We start from the raw sequence: 19,659 nt of genomic DNA, 5'->3' as shown, positions 1-19,659 counted from the left end.
ACAAGACACATATTTTCCCTACTGTCTTCTCTCTCATTCCTCTACAACAAATTTTTTCATAGTGGAAGAATGTGTTGCATAACACTTGTAAAAAGTTGTATGTTAAAAAATTTAGAGAGGAAAATTAAATTAATCAAAAAGCCAATTAAGACATGGGTGTGTTTAATAGTCCTTTAATACATGTCTGAAGTGGTTGGAGGATCAAATCTTCAACACACTCTTGGTATTTATTAATGGCAAAAGAACCAAATGTCTCTTAATAGTATATTCTAAGCATGTTGGCCTATCCTATCTGCCTTTAAATACATCCTAACACAAATGGAAAGTTACATGTAGTATTGAAGATTGTAGAAAAATTGAAGACGAGATATGAAGTAGAGGTGCAGAGGAGGAGTTAGCTGAAGGAGTAGGTGGAGCCAAAGGTTGGATTTTTGAGGATGCGGTTTACCAGAGCATACTTTCATGCTGATGGGAAATACCCTAAGGAAAGGGCAACATTGAAGATGTGGGGAAAGAGAATGGATAAGGTAAAAACAAAGGAGGGCAGCAACCACTGGGTCGAGGTCGAGAGAGCAATTGAAGGGGTTGTAGGTAGAAAGTGAGACAGCTCAGTCAGCCATTGGAATAAAGGACGCAAAGGTTCTAAGAGTAGAGGGGGATGGATGTAGTTCACACTGAAGTGTCATTTTTTCTTGAAAAATTCACTGAGTGAAGGGAGTGGAAGGTGGCAGACGGATGTCTGAGCAGTAGATGTAGAACTCAATGAGGGAAGAAATGGTGGTGAAAAGATAAGTGAAGGGAAGAGGAGGCATGTGTAGCAAAAGGACAGCACAGTCGAACTATTATCCAGGTTATTTAGTGATTCAGGAAATGGAGGTGGAGTGTTAGCTATGGATCAGGGTTAGTGTGATGGACAGAGAAATGGGAGGGGCCACAGAGTCAAAGGTAGAGTTGAAGAAGTTGTCAGCACATGGATTTTCCTGTCGTCTACATGGTTTATTCCTCTTCAGGGGAGGGTGGTGGCGTATAAACTCTTCTTCTAGAATTTTCTTTACCTTATTCAGGTCCCCATTAGATGATTTCAGTTCAGGAACTATATTTTGGGCATGGTTCAAAGCCCACTGACAGACCAGTGGCATATAGATTTTGTCAAAAAATTGTTTAGAGAAACAATCAAAATTTTGAAGAGGTGGCTAGAAGTTTTATGATAAATGTTTTTATTTTCCTTTTTATGTCAAAGGAAAAAAAACTCCCCCCATGCCCCTCCCCTCCGAGCAACATGAGCTTTGCCAGCATAAGTGCTAGTGTGCACAGCGCTATGTCAGCAGTAGACACTCTTCTGCAGACATGGTTGCTGCCACTTGTAGATCTTGTTTTATTATGCCAATGAGGGAGCTCTCTCCAGTTGGCATAATGTGGCTACACATGTGCTCTTACAGCAGCACAGCTGTGCCAATATAGCTGGGCTGCGGTAAGCTTGCAAATGTAGACATGGCCTAACAGTCTCTTATCAACAGTTCTGCTTTCTTGCGTCTGCACAGACCAGATACTGGCTTTAGGCTGATACTATAGGCATAATTTTTAGATCTAATGTAAGTCCGTTCATCTACATTTTTAATGCTAGGTTACAATGAAATTCAAATGGATATTCATTTATATCTACTGCATATGCAGGCTGCTCTTTCATAGATTTAGCAAGAGACAAGTTGCTATCCCTGCAGGTGTTTTATCCCACTGGATTTAGAAAACAAATCTGAACAGGATGCAACTTTTACTAAGCTTTAAAATACTGTGATGGTCACTGATACTGGCTTCAGATCAGCACTCAATATCAAGATCCTATATCTGGAAACTTTCTTCTGTTTTTCTCTGTGAATAGTCTGAAATATCAAATTAGCTAATAATCATTGGAAGTATTTGACAGAAGTGTGACTAATTGGATTTATTGTATTCTGGCTTAGCTGTCAGTAATATAAGGTGGAATTTTAAAATACATGACAGATCTCCTTTAGAGGAGCTAACTTTTTCCCCTAGGATCAGAAGGACTTTGTTTCACAGTAAGAAAACATTGGTGCTATTTTTGCAGTCATAAGAATTGTTGGAGTCGGTTAACTAGTCCAAGTATGTTGCTTGATGCCCTACAGCCTATAATAAATCCTGCTCTTTAGATGTGTGTCAATTTTGGAAGGATTTTTTCCAGCTTGTTTGCCAGAAATATTTGGCCAGGGTCTTTAAATTTATCAGTGAAATGGGTTACTAGGTTGTGAATAGTTTTTGCAGGTCCTGACCAGGTGGTCTTTATCTTATGGTATGTCCTTGCCTCACACATGGTCCGTGGAAAAGATTAAGTATTTCTTGCCAAGGCAGAACTACCTTGTCTACTAATAGTTTAGAGAAATCTTCTGCATGGCTGGCAGGACCTGGGTTGTTGCCCATTTCACCCCATATTTCACAGATTTCAGTTGGGATTGTCAAAGAGGCCTCAGGGAATTAGACCTCTAACTCCCTTGAAGTCTTTTGTAAATCCCAGCCTTTAGCTTCAATTTCTGCCTCTGAAATGATCCTTTGAGGGTCATCAGATTTTGATCTATTTTATAAAAATTAACCATGTCTAAAGGTGGTGTGCTCGATTGCTTTTCAAGTTAGCTCTTCTTTGTTAAGATAAGCCTATGTATATTTTACAGTAAACCTCTCCATACTGCTCTGTGTGTGTCCTAAATCATTATTACTCTTGCTATATATGATTTTCAATAGAGATTTTATTGGCAAGTTGATGTTGCTTGTCTGATTAACGTTGCTAATAGTCTATTCCCTTGCTTTCCTAAAATTTTAGCTTCAAGAAAATACTAATAAATAGGTAGTTGGTTTTAAGGACCGCGTCTAGGGTTTCTTTAGCTGCCAAGAGAGTCTAGAACTTTTTATTACATTTTCTGCAAAAAAATTTTTTTTCAAGTTCATTCTGTTTGGTTCTATTATTTTCTATCATCCATGGAGGCCACTTTTAGGACTGGAGAAACCAGTACAGATAAAATAAGAACTAACTCATACCTTTACCCCAAATTCAAACACAACTCTATTTTTTTTTTTAAAAAAAGGCATTAACTTTTTCTGAAATTAATTTTAGATGCCACTTCTGCACTACCCAGTTTTAATCAGGACTGACGCCAATGTGCTGAAATAGAAAAAAAATCAGGAAGTACCAGAAGATTCAGAAGTCAGTTTTTGAGATTTCCACTTCTAAAATGTTGAACTTCTTAAAACTCCTAAATTCACTTAAATATAAAGTATGTGTATAGTCATTAGAATATAGTATATTGGCTCCTCTCACCCACTTAAAGCTGCCACATAGTGAGATTAGGGAGTTATTAGTATTGTCACTTCTAGCTCACCTATTTCTCGGTAAACAAATGTCCTGGGTTCTATCTCAGATCCCACAAGGGTGTGGTTTTGCTGACAACCAAGTATGCGGGGAGTATGTGAAGTTGTTACAAAATGTAACATGACAAATTAATAATCTGTGGTGTTTAGTTGTTGCTTCTAATTATTAGAATTGGGAGCACTGGCTGTTGGGAGTCTGAAAGGACAGGAAACAGGAAGGAGGAGGGAGGAGCTGAGAGGCTGGGAGAAAGCTACAGAGGGTGCAGCAGCAGCTTGGTAAAGAGGTTTCCACTTTGAAAATAAAGTCCTGTTGAAGCTTGTTAGTACCTTGCCTGGTTGATGCAACATAATCAAACGAAATAGTGCCCATTTGGCCTATTTTCCTTTCTGAGTACTCTGATGCTCACACGCTTCAGAGTCCCTTCCTTCTCTCCCTTAAAGTTTATTTAAGTAGACATTTCTTTTTAACAAAAGAATTCCATTTTACAATTCTATTACTTTCCCCTGATTTTCAATAATTGCAACATTGTCTTTGCTTTCCTCACTGATCCCCTTAGGGGAATTTTTCTAGCCCTGGCTCCCATTCTAGGAGAGACTGATTATTCTTCTCTCCCCCCCCCCTTAAATGCTAAGGATTAATACAAAAAACCTGTTCATCAGCTTGTGTTTTGAGTTAGTTGTTTCCAGCCAAAGTGCTTTAGGAAGTCTTCAGCCTCCATTGGCAGTTGTAAAGTTGTGGGTTTGGCCTCCATGTAATGTTCTCAGCATCACATTTGCTTAGCGTTGAACTGCCCTCATTGTGATGTCCATGCATTCTTCTTTTCCTCTGCAGCTTTTGGGGCAGGGAGGGGATGGGGGGGGGGGGGAATTGAGAGGAAAACACATGCGTGCACACACAGCCTTTTATCTATCAAATGTCTGGCTGGTCCCTGAAATTATGAATATGTAAAGTAACTTCCTGGGTCAATGTGCTTGTTGTCTGCCCTCCAATTCTATGGACTCTCTCTATTTAATCATGTAATTTTTCCATTTTTGTATTTTACTGCTTATTAGTTTGCAGTGGTGCCTCCCCTGTGATACGTGCTTTCTAGACATAAAAGAAGGGAGGGTCCTTACCCAGGGATCTTGCACTTGAATAAGGAAGCCATCCTTCAAAAAATATGGTAGACTAGACTGTGCTTAACTTCTATGCTTGTGGCCAGCCAGCAATCCAAATATTCTTGCATTGCCTCCTATTTTCACAGTTCCCAGGCTTCCCCACTACTTACGTAAATCAGATCTCCACAGAACTTTGTCTCCATTCTCCTACAGAGCAGCCTCTAAGCTGGACACGCTATGATTTTGCTCAATGAACTTGAATTACAAAAATCTGTTTTGTCATTAAATATTTCTTCCTTTCAAGGCTTGAAAATCTTGCATCCAAATTTCATCTTTAATTTTGTTACCTGGGGATGTTCTTCCATGATCAATATTCAGTAGTGAGGTACCTCTAAGTCAGGGATCGGCAACTTTTGCACGTGGCTCACCAGCATAAGTTCCCTGGCGGGCCGGGCCAGTTTGTTAACCTGCTGCGTCTGCAGGTTCGGCCGATCACAGCTCCCGCTGGCCAGGGTTTGCCGTTCCAGGCCAATGGGGGCTGCAGGAACCAGCGCAGGCCAAGGGATGTGCTGGCCACTGCTTCCCTTCCCTTCCCTTAAAGGGACACTTCCCTGTCTCTATTGGAAATACCTTACCTGATGCATCCTAGAACTATATTAGCCTTTTTTCACAGCTGCATCACACTGATGGCTCACAGTCATCCTGTGATCAACCAGTACACCCAGGTCTTTCTCCTCTTCTGATGCTACCAACTGATAAGTCCCTAACTTATAGAAAAAAGCCTAGGTTTGTTCAATTCTTTCTTTCTACCCACATATTTCCATAACTCTAGCCAGCATATTGACAGCCAAGTGTTTTCTGACCTGTGCCAACATAGTCAAATAAATTATAACTTCTTTGATGCACTACTTTACCTAAATGAAAGCCAGATGTTTCACAGGTGACCTGATAGAATACCACCATTTCCTGATTACCATAAATAAAAGGCAAAGCTGTCCTGACGAGTGATCAGATATATCATTCCAGCATTCCTGAATATTTAACCCTTGCTATATGACAAAGGAGTGAATATCTGAAAAACCTGCCTTCCTTCAATCATTCAAAAATGGTACAGTTAATTATCTTAGTATTTCCAAAAATGTCATTCTAAAGAATAAGCTTTTGACTCCCTATCTTTGTGAGCTTTGCAGACAGACCTCTGCACCTACCCACAGCTCTACTGAAGAAATTATTTTGTCTGCACAGTGGGTCTCTGTACAGGAGTAACTGGGTGAAATTCTATGGCCTGTGCTATAGAAGAAACAGATATTTGAAAGTCTGCTACCAACCCACCCAATGCCAACTGGAAAACCTTTTTATTTCATTTCTAACTTGGCTGATTAACTCTAATTACTTCATCTGACGGAGCAGTAACTGAACAAACAATTCTACCAGTTGAGGATAATTTAGTACTTAGAAGGCAAACATAAAGGAGTTACACCAAAGAATTTAGGCCACTCCCCTCTTTAACCTGAATAACTTCAATAGCTATAGGTACAAAATGATTATTGACACACTATCAAAGGCTATGTATCAAGATCATCCCCTTGCTGTGAAGGCAAGTGCCCCACTTACCTCATTCATCTTTCCCTGGGCAACACAAATCCAATCATTGGGTATAGGTTATAGCCCTCCAGCTGTACCTCTGAGTCCACCCCTTTGTAGGGGAGCAGGCGGATGAGCTGTAAAACAGTCCAAAGAAAGAGTAAAATAGTTCCAAGGCCTGCAAGAGGCTTGGCCCCTTTTTCCTAATACAAAGAAGGGCAAGTAGTTTTTCAGGCTCTGCAGCTCCCACCCTTCTACTTGGTTAAAAGCATATTAAACCAGATATTTCAGCAAAAGGTGCAATCCAGTCCTACTATTCTCAGAGGGCTCAGGCTAGCAATATGCTCAAGCTGTTCCTCTGCAAGTAACGCAGTGTCCTGGTCTGGGAGCTCTAGCTCCACTCATTTCAGAGTGCCACCCCAACTGGTCTGAGTTCCTTCTTCTGAAGGGCCCACACCTACACCTGACAGGCCACACTAGTGCAGCAGGTTGATTGTGATCATAGTGCTTTAACCCTCTTGAGTGATGTGTGTGACTGTTATCTGCCTCACCACAAAGACCCAACCATGCAATGATCAGTTCTGTAACTGAAGCCCCTGCTCTCACCACTCACTAAAATTCCATTAAGTTTTGAATTGGTCCTGTCAAACAAGTCTCTCAGCTGCAGACTAGGACTGAATTACAACCTCCATCTGTTATAGCCTTAGGGCTAATGATGTGATTAGGTGCACACGTTCATTCACGTGTGGATGCAAACAGGGGCAGCAAGTTGTATGGGCCTGGGGGCCCGGTTCCACCAATGTTTGGGGCCGGGTCTCTTCCCCAGCCCCCATTTGCTGCCCCGGGCCCCATAGCATCCCTGCCTCAAGCCGGTGGCTGCCAGCTGCAGTGTCTCGCTGCGCTCTGCTCTGCTGCTTCCCAGCATCAACTGCTGCCGCAGGATCCTCATGTCCCCCCCTACCCACTAGTACCAGGGCAGGCTGACCCTGCCCTTCTGCCTTGGACCCTTCCCTTTTCCAGCGGGACCTTCCACCAGCACATGGGGGCCCCCCTTACCCACAGTCACTGCTCTGCCCCACGCTGGGCAAGGGGCAGCCCCACCCTCCACCCCCAGTAAGGTTACAGTGAGGGGCAGCAGCAGGGAAGGAGGCGCACATGTGATGTCAATCTCCCCTCCTGGTACCCACCACAGGAAAGGTGAGGGGGCTTTCTGGACCTGAGAGGAGCCCTAGGAGCACATGCAGTGACAGTGATGAGAGGTAAGCGTGCTGCTGGAAAGAAGAGAGGGACCCCTCCCCTGCAGCTCACCTCTGCCAGCAAGGAGAAGGCTAGGGGGAGTCCTTCTCTCTGGCCCCAGCCCTGGGGCAACCTGCCTGCACCCCAAATCCCTCATCCCCAGCCATGACCCACCCCCGAGCCCACACTCCTAGCCAGAGTCTTCTCCCTCCCTGCACCCCAACCCTCTGCCCTAGCCGTGAGCCTCTCCCACATCCTAAATCCCTCATAGAATATCAGGGTTGGAAGAGACCTCAGGAGGTCATCTAGTTCAACCCCCTGCTCAAAGCAGGACCAACACCAACTAAATCATCCAAGCCAGGGCTTTGTCAAGCCGGGCCTTAAAAACCTCTAAGGATGGAGATTCCACCACCTCCTTAGGTAACCCATTCCAGTGCTTCACCACCCTCCTAGTGAAACACTGTTTCCTAATATTCAACCTAGACCTCCCCCACTGCAATTTGAGACCATTGCTTCTTGCTCGGTCATCTGCCACTACTGAGAATAGCCTAGATCCATCCTCTTTAGAATCCCCCTTCATGTAGTTGAAGGCTGCTATCAAATCCCGCCCCCCTCACTCTTCTGCAGATTAAATAAGCCCAGTTCATAGAATCATAGAATATCAGGGTTGGAAGGGACCCCAGAAGGTCATCTAGTCCAACCCCCTGCTCAAAGCAGGACCAAGTCCCAGTTAAATCATCCCAGCTAGGGCTTTGTCAAGCCTGACCTTAAAAACCTCTAAGGAAGGAGATTCTACCACCTCCCTAGGTAACGCATTCCAGTGTTTCACCACCCTCTTAGTGAAAAAGTTTTTCCTAATATCCAATCTAAACCTCCCCCATTGCAACTTGAGACCATTACTCCTCGTTCTGTCATCTGCTACCATTGAGAACAGTCTAGAGCCATCCTCTTTGAAACCCCCTTTCAGGTAGTTGAAAGCAGCTATCAAATCCCCCCTCATTCTTCTCTTCTGCAGACTAAACAATCCCAGCTCCCTCAGCCTCTCCTCATAAGTCATGTGCTCTAGACCCCTAATCATTTTCGTTGCCCTTCGTTGTACTCTTTCCAATTTATCCACATCCTTCCTGTAGTGTGGGGCCCAAAACTGGACACAGTACTCCAGATGAGGCCTCACCAGTGTCGAATAGAGGGGAACGATCACGTCCCTCGATCTGCTCGCTATGCCCCTACTTATACAACCCAAAATGCCATTGGCCTTCTTGGCAACAAGGGCACACTGCTGACTCATATCCAGCTTCTCGTCCACTGTCACCCCTAGGTCCTTTTCCGCAGAACTGCTGCCGAGCCATTCGGTCCCTAGTCTGTAGCGGTGCATTGGATTCTTCCATCCTAAGTGCAGGACCCTGCATTTATCCTTATTGAACCTCATTAGATTTCTTTTGGCCCAATCCTCCAATTTGTCTAGGTCCTTCTGTATCCTATCCCTCCCCTCCAGCGTATCTACCACTCCTCCCAGTTTAGTATCATCCGCAAATTTGCTGAGAGTGCAATCCACACCATCCTCCAGATCATTTATGAAGATATTGAACAAAACGGGCCCCAGGACCGACCCCTGGGGCACTCCACTTGACACCGGCTGCCAACTAGACATGGAGCCATTGATCACTACCCGTTGAGCCCGACAATCTAGCCAGCTTTCTACCCACCTTATAGTGCATTCATCCAGCCCATACTTCCTTAACTTGCTGACAAGAATGCTGTGGGAGACCGTGTCAAAAGCTTTGCTAAAGTCAAGAAACAATACATCCACTGCTTTCCCTTCATCCACAGAACCAGTAATCTCATCATAAAAGGCGATTAGATTAGTCAGGCATGACCTTCCCTTGGTGAATCCATGCTGACTGTTCCTGATCACTTTCCTCTCCTCTAAGTGCTTCAGAAGTTCCCTCAGCCTCTCCTTGTAGGTAACGTACCCCAGCCCCCTAATCATTTTTGTTGCCCTCCACTGGACTCTTTCCAATTTGTCCGCATCCTTTCTGTAGTGGGCGGACCAAAACTGGACACAATACTCCAAGTGTGGCCTCGCCAGTGCCAAATAGAGGGGAAAAATCACTTCCCTCAATCTGCTGGTAATGCTACTACTAATACAGTCCAATGTGCTGTTGGTCTTCTTGGCAACAAGGGCACACTGCTGACTCATATCCAGCTTCTCATCCACTCTAATCCCCAGGTCCTTTTCTGCAGAACTGCTGCTTAGCTAGTGGGTCCCCAGCCTGTAGCGGTGCATAAGATTCTTCCTTAATGCAGTACTCTGCATTTGTCCATGTTGAACCTCCTCAGATTTCTTTTGGCCCAATCCTCCAATTTGTCTAAGTCACTCTGGACCCTATCCCTACTGTCCAGCATATCTACCTCTCCCTGCAGTTTAGTGTCATCTGTGAACTTGCTGAAGGTGCAATTCATCCCGTCATCCAGATCATTAATAAAGATGTTGAACAAAACCGTCCCCAGGACCGACCCCTGGGGCACTCCGCTTGATACCGGCTGCCAACTAGACATCGAGCCATTGATCACTACCCATTGAGCCCAACAATCTAGCTAGCTTTCTATCCACCTTTATAGTCCATTCATCCAGTCCATACATCTTTAACTTGCTGGCAATAATACTGTAGGAGACCGTATCAAAAGCTTTGCTAAAATCAAGATATATCACATCCACCACTTTCCCCATATCCACAGAGCCAGTTATTTCATCCCCAGCCCCAGCCAGAGCCCTCATCCCCCCGCACCCTAACTCTCTGCCCTAGCCTTGAGCCCCCTTGTGCACTGTGAACCCCTCATCCCCAGCCTCACCTCAGAGCCCTCACATTTTTACATTATTTTAAAAATGTATATATTGGCTTATAAGGCAGGTGTGGGGGGGCAAGACTTGGACCTGTTCTGGGCACCACCAAATATTATACAAACCTGCCACCCCTGGACTCAAATTCTGTGAGTGACTTATCTGACAGGTGTCAGAGTAGCAGCCGTGTTGGTCTGTATTCGCAAAAAGAAAAGGAGGACTTGTGGCACCTTAGAGACTAACAAATTTATTAGAGCATAAGCTTTCGTGAGCTACAGCTCACTTCATCGGATGCATTTGGTGGAAAAAACAGAGGGGAGATTGATATACACACACAGAGAACATGAAACAATGGGTTTATCATACACACTGTAAGGAGAGTGATCACTTAAGATAAGCCATCACCAGCAGCAGGGGGGGGAAGGAGGAAAACCTTTCCCAACCTTCCACACAAACTTCCTCGTGGCTGGACTTTACAAAAACTAGACAAGCCATTTACAACACACACTTTGCTTCTCTACAAAAGAAAAAGGACACTAAGCTATCTAAACTACTACATGCCACAAGGGGCCACAACAGTGGTTCCCGTAACCCACCCAGCAATATTGTTAATCTATCCAACTATACTCTTAGCCCAGCAGAAGAATCTGTCCTATCTCGGGGCCTCTCCTTTTGCCCCTCCACCCCCACGAACATGATACAGTTCTGTGGTGACCTAGAATCCTATTTTCGACGTCTCCGATTCGAGGAATATTTCAAACACACCTCTGACCAACATATTAACCCACAGAGACCTTCCTACCAACACTACAAAAAGAAGGATTCTGGGTGGACTCCTCCTGAAGGTCGAAACAGCAGCCTGGACTTCTACATAGAGTGCTTCCGCCGACGTGCACGAGCTGAAATTGTGGAAAAGCAGCATCGCTTGCCCCATAACCTCAGCCATGCAGAACACAATGCCATCCACAGCCTCAGAAACAACTCTGACATCATAATCAAAAAGGCTGACAAAGGAGGTGCTGTCGTCATCATGAATAGGTTGGAGTTTGAACAAGAGGCTACTAGGCAGCTCTCCAACACCACTTTCTACAAGCCATTACCCTCTGATCCCACTGAGAGTTACCAAAAGAAACTACAGCATTTGCTCAAGAAACTCCCTGAAAAAGCACAAGAACAAATCCGCACAGACACACCCCTAGAACCCCGACCTGGGGTATTCTATCTGCTACCCAAGATCCATAAACCTGGAAATCCTGGATGCCCCATCATCTCAGGCATTGCCACCCTGACAGCAGGATTGTCTGGCTATGTAGACTCCCTCCTCAGGCCCTACGTTACCAGCACTCCCAGCTATCTTCGAGACACCACTGACTTCCTGAGGAAACTACAGTCCATTGATGATCTTCCTAAAAACACCATCCTAGCCCCTATGGATGTAGAAGCCCTCTACACCAACATTCCACACAAAGATGGACTACAAGCCGTCGGGAACAGTATCCCCGATAATGTCACGGCTAACCTGGTGACTGAACTGTGTGACTTTGTCCCTCACCCATAACTATTTCACATTTGGGGACAATGTATACCTTCAAATCAGCGGCACTGCGATGGGTACCAGCATGGCCCCACAGTATGCCAACATTTTTATGGCTGACTTAGAACAACGCTTCCTCAGCTCTCGTCTCCTAATGCCCCTATTCTACTTGCGCTACATTGATGACATCTTCATCATCTGGACCCATGGAAAAGAAGCTCTTGAGGAATTCCACCAGGATTTCAACAATTTCCATCCCACCATCAACCTCAGCCTGGACCAGTCCACACAAGAGATCCACTTCCTGGACACTACGGTGCTAATAAGCGATGGTCACATAAACACCACCCTATATCGGAAACCTACTGACCGCTATTCCTACCTACATGCCTCTAGCTTTCATCCAGATCATACCACACGATCCATTGTCTACAGCCAAGCTCTACAATATAACCGCATTTGCTCCAACCCCTCAGACAGAGACAAACACCTACAAGATCTCTATCATGCATTCCTACAACTACAATACCCACCTGCTGAAGTGAAGAAACAGACTGACAGAGCCAGAAGAGTACCCAGAAGTCACCTACTACAGGACAGGCCCAACAAAGAAAATAACAGAACGCCACTAGCCATCACCTTCAGCCCCCAACTAAAACCTCTCCAACGCATCATCGAGGATCTACAACCTATCCTGAAGGACGACCCATCAGTCTCACAGATCTTGGGAGACAGGCCAGTCCTTGCTTACAGACAGCCCCCCAATCTGAAGCAAATACTCACCAGCAACCACACACCACACAACAGAACCACTAACCCAGGAACCTATCCTTGCAACAAAGCCCGTTGCCAACTCTGTCCACATATCTATTCAGGGGACACCATCATAGGGCCTAATCACATCAGCCACATTATCAGAGGCTCGTTCACCTAAGCATCTACCAATGTGATATATGCCATCATGTGCCAGCAATGCCCCTCTGCCATGTACATTGGTCAAACTGGACAGTCTCTACGTAAAAGAATGAATGGACACAAATCAGACGTCAAGAATTATAACATTCAAAAACCAGTTGGAGAACACTTCAATCTCTCTGGTCACTCGATCACAGACCTGAGGGTGGCTATCCTTCAACAAAAAAGCTTCAAGAACAGACTCCAATGAGAGACTGCTGAATTGGAATTAATTTGCAAACTGGATACAATTAACTTAGGCTTGAATAGAGACTGGGAATGGATGAGTCATTACACAAAGTAAAACTATTTCCCCATGTTATTTCTCCACCCCACCCCACCCCACCCCACCCCACCCCCTACTGTTCCTCAGATATTCTTGTTAACTGCTGGAAACAGCCTACCTTGCTTGTCACCATGAAAGGTTTTCCTGCCTCCCGCCCCCGCTGCTGGTGATGGCTTATCTTAAGTGATCACTCTCCTTACAGTGTGTATGATAAACCCATTGTTTCATGTTCTCTGTGTGTGTATATCAATCTCCCCTCTGTTTTTTCCACCAAATGCATCCGATGAAGTGAGCTGTAGCTCATGAAAGCTTATGCTCTAATAAATTTGTTAGTCTCTAAGGTGCCACAAGTACTCCTTTTCTTTTTGACTTATCTGAGCTGGTCAGGATTTGTCTGTGTAATGTGATGTCTCCAGGTGGGTTGTTAGCAGTGAGGCACGAACACTGGTCCTGCAGATCTAAAAGCATGCGTCGTCACTGTCTGAGCTATAAAAACAAAAACAAAACTTGCCTCCTTAGCTCAACAGCTGTCGTGGATTCATAAACCTCTGTGCATAGACTAGCCACAAGATGGGGATGAAGACATACTGTATAAGCAGGGGTTGCATTTAGTTAATTTTATACTATCAGCATCTCACTTCACTGTCTTGTCCCTCTCAATCTTTGGCTCATGTTTCTAGTTCCAAAACAGTCTTCTCTCTATTCTTTCCCTTTGGTTCCATGTTTATATATTTCAGTGTTTGGTTTACTATCAAATGCCAACATTAGGTACAAATCTTCAGGGTTGTGCAAATAATAAAAGTTTTAATTTTGAAGGGAGTAAGAGCACCGATGTTTTCCTCTGCAGTTCCTTGTAGCACCTTATAGTATTTCAATTGATTTACTTGGTTGAGTTTCAGATACTCTGATATGACTGGTCATACTACTTACAGGTTCTCCTACAGTAACTTTTACATAAGTATTCGATGAAGGTTGAGGTATTTGCCAAGCAATGATTTACCTTAACTTCACAAAAGACTCTTTTTCTTTACAGTTTTGTTTTAACAATTAGATCTTGTCCTCAAAAGTCTGCGTATCTAACCTAGTCCTCCTTCCTTATTGGGGAATATCAGTTAAACAAATGAATTTAGACTCAGAACATAGGTTCCAATGGTCCCATACTGAATATAATCCCACATGACAAGAAAAGGATTGCAAGAATCTCCATAATAGTTTCTCAATCCATGGGTCATGACCAAAATTGGGTCACCAAAACATGTGGAAGGGTCATGGGAGGAGGGGAGCAGCAGAGCTGAGAAGGCCTGGGGGGTTCTGGTCCTGCCCTGGGGGGTTTGCAGAGCCCACCGTACACTTATCCCACAATGTCAAATGCTCCAGCTCCAGGCCCTGCTGTGGGCAGTGTGACCGGTTGCACAGGGTCGTAGCACTGCTCAGGTTTAGCCTAGCCACCTCTACCTTATGATGGGGGGTGGGAAGAGGTATGCGGGCTTGGACAGGCCAAATTTGTGTGAGAGGCACATGCACCAAGTCACAACACCACTGTTGGAATCACCAGGTGGTCAGCTGAGGCAAGAACAGATGCATGTCGGAGCAAGGGCAGTCCATCAGAACTACTCAGCAATGGGAGCATTCTAAAAAGGTAATGACATTAAGTAAACTAGAGACAGAGTTTCTCTTGGGAGCCTATATACCTGCCTTGGGACCACCTGACTGAGTCCTTGCCTGTGGATTGGCTGAACCCTGGTTCAGTGGCATAGGGCCTATCACAAGAGCTGCAGGTAACTGCCTCTGAGGATTCACCACACTGTGACTTGGATGACTCGTGAGGCTCTGAGAAGACAACTCAGGTTTAGGAATGCTCAGGCTCACTGGTATCACAGCCACTCAAACAGATTTGGCATGTCCATTCCCCTGTCGAGGGGGCTGGGCCAAGCCTGAGTGGCGCTGCAAACGTTGCAAAGCCCAGAACAGGAAACTGTGTCCCATGCAGCTGGTTGGGCTCAGTGTGCTTATTTAGTACTTTTTAATATGTATGTTATATATAAATGGGTAAAAAGTATCTAGTAAATCATATATATTTGCACTAAAGCTATTTATAGGGGTTATGACAGGCCATGAAGGTTTATAAATGGGTCCTGAGCCCAAAAAGGTTGAGAATTACCGCTTCATAAGGTTCACTTTGTGATGTTTCAGAGTGAAGAGTGTGGTCAGAAAACCCTACAGATCCTTAAAGCCAGGCAGTCAAAGGCTTTGTACCCTCGTGTGCCCTATTCTCCTACCACTTAGGAACACTCGCAAGTACAAAGGGATTAGTGTTTAAGTAGCTAATTTCCTGCTTTGCAGACTGACCAAACTCCAGCACTGCTACACTTCCCCTTTCAGTGAACAGAACTTTCACCACATGAGATACCTATCACTGGGCTTCCCTAGGACTCGGGAGGTAGGGGACAGTCCTAGTTCTATCCAGTTGCTTTCTTCCACATGAGGAGGGGAGTATCAGATGCATAGTTTTCCCCCTTCAAGGCTATGCTATGGAGTTCTCTTCCTGTCCTGGCTGGCTATAATGCAGACACCAACTTTGTTTTCCCTGGGGGTGCTCCAGCCCCGCTCCACCCCAAGGCCTTGCCCCTACTCCACCCCTTTCCCCAAGGCTCCACGCCCACCCTGCTTCTTCCTGCCCCTGCTCCTCGCCCTCCTTCCCACTCCAAACAGCTGATCAGTGGCGGGTGGGAGATGCTGCGGGGGTGGGGGAAGAGCTGATTGGCTGGGGCTGCTGAACATCTGGTTGGTGGGTGCTGAGCACCCACTGTTCTTTTTCTGTGGGTGCTCCAGCGCCTATGGACTATAAACATTTTCAAAAACACATTCTGCCAGAGATTACAGTCCACCAACTCACTCCCTGGTATTGTGCATTCATAAGTCTGACCTGCCTGATAGTCAATCGGGTTGCCTTGTTATATAACCACTCATAAGACCAATGCTAAATAATACATTGCACAGTGTTACTATCTTTTTAAACAAATATTCCCTCTACCCTGTTGCCTAGTATTTAGGGTAATATGCCACAAATCATTCACTATCCCATCTGATTTGTATGTCGTTACCTAAAGTATGGTTTCAGAGTAGCAGCCGTGTTAGTCTGTATCTGCAAAAAGAAAAGGAGGACTTGTGGCACCTTAGAGACTAACAAATTTATTTGAGCACAAGCTTTCGTGAGCTACAACTCACTTGAGCTGTTGCTCACGAAAGCTTAGAGACTAACAAATTTATTTGAGCATAAAGTGCCACAAGTCCTCCTTTTCTTTTTACCTAAAGTATTTGTATTAATTTCTCAGTGATTTGTATTAATTTCTCAGTGTTTTCAGATACTTAACGATGCAATTTCATGCCTGACCGCTCAATAAAACATATCTGATATTTTCATTTCTTTAAATTTAAACCAGGAACCTGGCTTCAGTGGCATTTTCAATTGGGTTTTTAAATCTCTCCAAGACTGTGACATTTGTAACTGTTCAAATGTTAACAAAAACCATTCATCCAGTTCACCTTGGAAACGGCATACTTTTGGTTTTTATGTGCTGGGCTTAATATCAAAGGTTTTTTGTTTTTGTTTTTTTTTTTTTAATTGCAGAGATTTTACTAGCCAAGTCTGGATTCATAACAGACCTCGTTCAGCAGCAGCTAAACTGGGTAGGCAGTTTTACTTGGGTATAAAACAGGTGAACTGTGATCAATCAAGCCCTAAATTAAAATCTTCCCCCAATGCTTGATGGCTAGCAAGAATCTCTCAGCAGAGTTAATTCCTTAGTCTCTGCTGTCTTCACCACAGATTATCTTCATTTTTCATGTTCCTACTGAGAAAAAACACTTTTTTTATCTTTTTTTTTTCGATGAGGAGTTTGTCAGATTGTCCAAAAGGAACCAGGTTAGTGATGGATACATAGAACAAGCCTCTTTAGTAAAGGGTAAATCTCCCATGACAGCCCTATTTGGTAGAGACAAGGTAGGTGAAGTAATATATTTATTGGATCAACGTCTGTTGGTGGAAGAGACAAGTTTTCAAGATTCACAGAGCTCCTCTTCAAGTCTGGACAAAGGTAACCAGAGTGTACCAGCTAAATGTAAGGTGGGACAGATTGTTAAGCATAAGGTGTTAACACATGTCAGAAGAAACCACTTAAAAGGAAGTGGCCATTAACACCTCTGCAGTCATAGGACAAAGGAAGGTTAGTAGTGTTTCTGTTGAGACCATGATTTTTAGGCCAAGTCTATGCTACAGACCTATATTAGCATAATTATGTCGATCAAGGGTGTGAAAGATCCACACCCCTAAGCCATGTAGTTATACCAACCTAAGCCCTCCCCCACTCCCGGTGTAGACAGTGCTATGTCAACAGGAGAGGTTCTCCTCCTGACATAGCTACTGCCTCTCGGGGACATGGGTTGCCTACACTCAGAAGAGAAGCTTTCCTGTCAGTGGAGGTAGTGTCTTCACTAATGCACTGCTACTGTGCAATTGCATGGGTGCAGCTGTGCTGCTGTAGCACTGTACATGAAGACAAGCCTTGAGCGTCTAGCATTTAAGTTCCCAGATTCATCTTTTGAAGGTGGTGTTCAGGTTTCCTTTTGAGGATGAGGACTGAGAGGTCACTTTGTGAAAAGTGTTCATATATGGTGTCATGCTGTCTGAAGTGGTTCATAACTGTGAGCGTCAAATTCAGGGCAGATACTCCAAACTGGTGGTATGCTCTATAATTAGATTTCACCAAGCCAGTGGGAATATTGATAGTTACCAGTGCTTGATTTGTGCCAGGTCTGAGCCCCAGCACTTCTAGGCTTGGCCGTTCATAGCCCTGGCACCTCTGGGCTTGGTGCATCAGTTATGAAAGTTCAAAAAAAAAATTACTTGAGTCCCAGCATCTTTCATTACAAATTAAGCGCTGATAGTTACTCTCCTCCTTTGAGAGCTACTGATGAAAAATGCTATACAAGAGCTTAGTAGTATTAAAATGCTCCACTGTCAATGTGAAGAAACAATTGTTACACAAACTTTTCAACTAAATACCACTTACAGTTTGATGAAAAATACTACAGAGCCCATAAAACCACCAGTAGGAGAACCTTGAGCCTGAAATATTATACTTCAAAATGCCATTTTGTTTAATTTTACTTCAAGCTTTGTCTCCCCTCCCCCCCCCCCAAGCCATTAGTAGTTGTTCCTAAGTCAGATTTTTTCCCCACTAGCCTGCAGTCTCTGGGAAAGTATTTGAGAAACAGAGATGATAAGCCAAGAATGATTTGAGAATAAAATGTCTGCAGCATCTAGGGAAAAGTAACTGGGTTAGAGTTTCTGTATGCATACTGGTTTGGGCTTTACTGCAAACTCATTAGAGCAGGTTGACAATCCCAATGACAAGTGAGGGAACTCCCAGATGAAACATTTCTCATGGCTAGAAACAGGGCAACAGGTTAACCCACTGCTGAAGGATTAACTGTTCATCCGTTATGTGTTGACATGTCTTAAAAACATTTGGCCCCTCTGTCTATGATTCACTTCATTTCTGACTTTCCTGCCAACCCCTTGCAACCCTAGAACTCCTAAGTTTTTGGTCCTCTCAGAACTCCTTTGACATGACAGATGGTTTGAGAAATAGCTGGGCACTGAATTCCTCAATGGAGTTTGCTATGGGATTTCATACTACACCCAATCTACAAATTTAAATTCTTTCACAATGTTGTTGGACACCCAAACTCACCTGATGTACAGCTATATATTTAGACTGATAATTGTTTGGAAGTGGGATATCTGAATCATGATGAACTGAAATACCCAATGGGTAACCACACCCATGCAAATGATGAATTGGGTTTCTAAAAGGCAGGACTAGTCAGAATTCTATGTCTGGCCCAAAAATGTTGTGAACAGTTGGTGGAAATTAAGCCTCACTCCTGCAAGGCAGAAATAGATGGCTATAAATGCTACTACAAGAAGAGTGAGACACTGCAGTAGGGCTGGCCAGGCAATTTTGGATAAAAACTAATAATGGGAGACAATTTTATTTCCTTTCTTCTTTTTCCCCCAATTAAAATCAATTTATAAAAACATTCTTAAAAATTCATATATACAGTTCCTTATGAAAACATTTTTGTAAAAGCAATACAACAATAAAATAGAATTACATGACCTTTGTGCCTTACTAAGCAAGCATAATCCCAGAGAAGAGATGTCGTTATTCCTCAGGGAAGAGATAAGGAAAATAATTGTCTGTAGGGCTATAACCATAGACCTTAACTGCAGTTCATGGGGCAAATATAGATTTTTGTAATTGTCACATAAAATTCTGAATTTAGTCCTATGACCAAGGTTTGGGTAGGTGGAGGTGGGTAGAGTTGAGGATTTGCTAAAAGAGCTTTCCCACTTCTTACACTGGCCTTTCAAGCCCATATTCAGCTCCTAATAAACTCTCACTCTTCGGGGTGTCTGCAGGTTCTCACTTACTACGTGAGTGGTGCTCAGATGGGATGGGAGGCCTAGCTAACTGGATAGTCAGTGTTGCAGCTTTGTGCCCATAGCTGACAGATATGTGCTTGTTCTGCCCATCCCAGTTGAGTGACATCAGGTGAAGCAGGTTGTTGTGGGGCAGGGAAGAAGGCAGAAATGTATCAGTCCCATTGCTATTTTTGGAATTGTCGTGAAAATGCCCCATCTGGCAAGGTGTGACAGGGCACTATTAGTAGTGCCCTGGT

At 44.1% G+C, this 19,659-nt stretch overlaps 1 long non-coding RNA gene across 2 annotated transcripts in view; it reads left to right on the top strand.

Moving 5' to 3' along the window:
- LOC122459404 overlaps window positions 1–19,659 on the top strand; it is a 132,114-nt gene that overhangs the window by 62,055 nt on the left and 50,400 nt on the right. The window lies entirely within an intron of this gene.

Source organism: Dermochelys coriacea, chromosome 3 (genome assembly GCF_009764565.3).
Source record: "Dermochelys coriacea isolate rDerCor1 chromosome 3, rDerCor1.pri.v4, whole genome shotgun sequence".
Classification (NCBI taxonomy): Eukaryota; Metazoa; Chordata; order Testudines; family Dermochelyidae; genus Dermochelys; species Dermochelys coriacea.
This window is presented reverse-complemented; position numbering and strand designations above follow the sequence as displayed.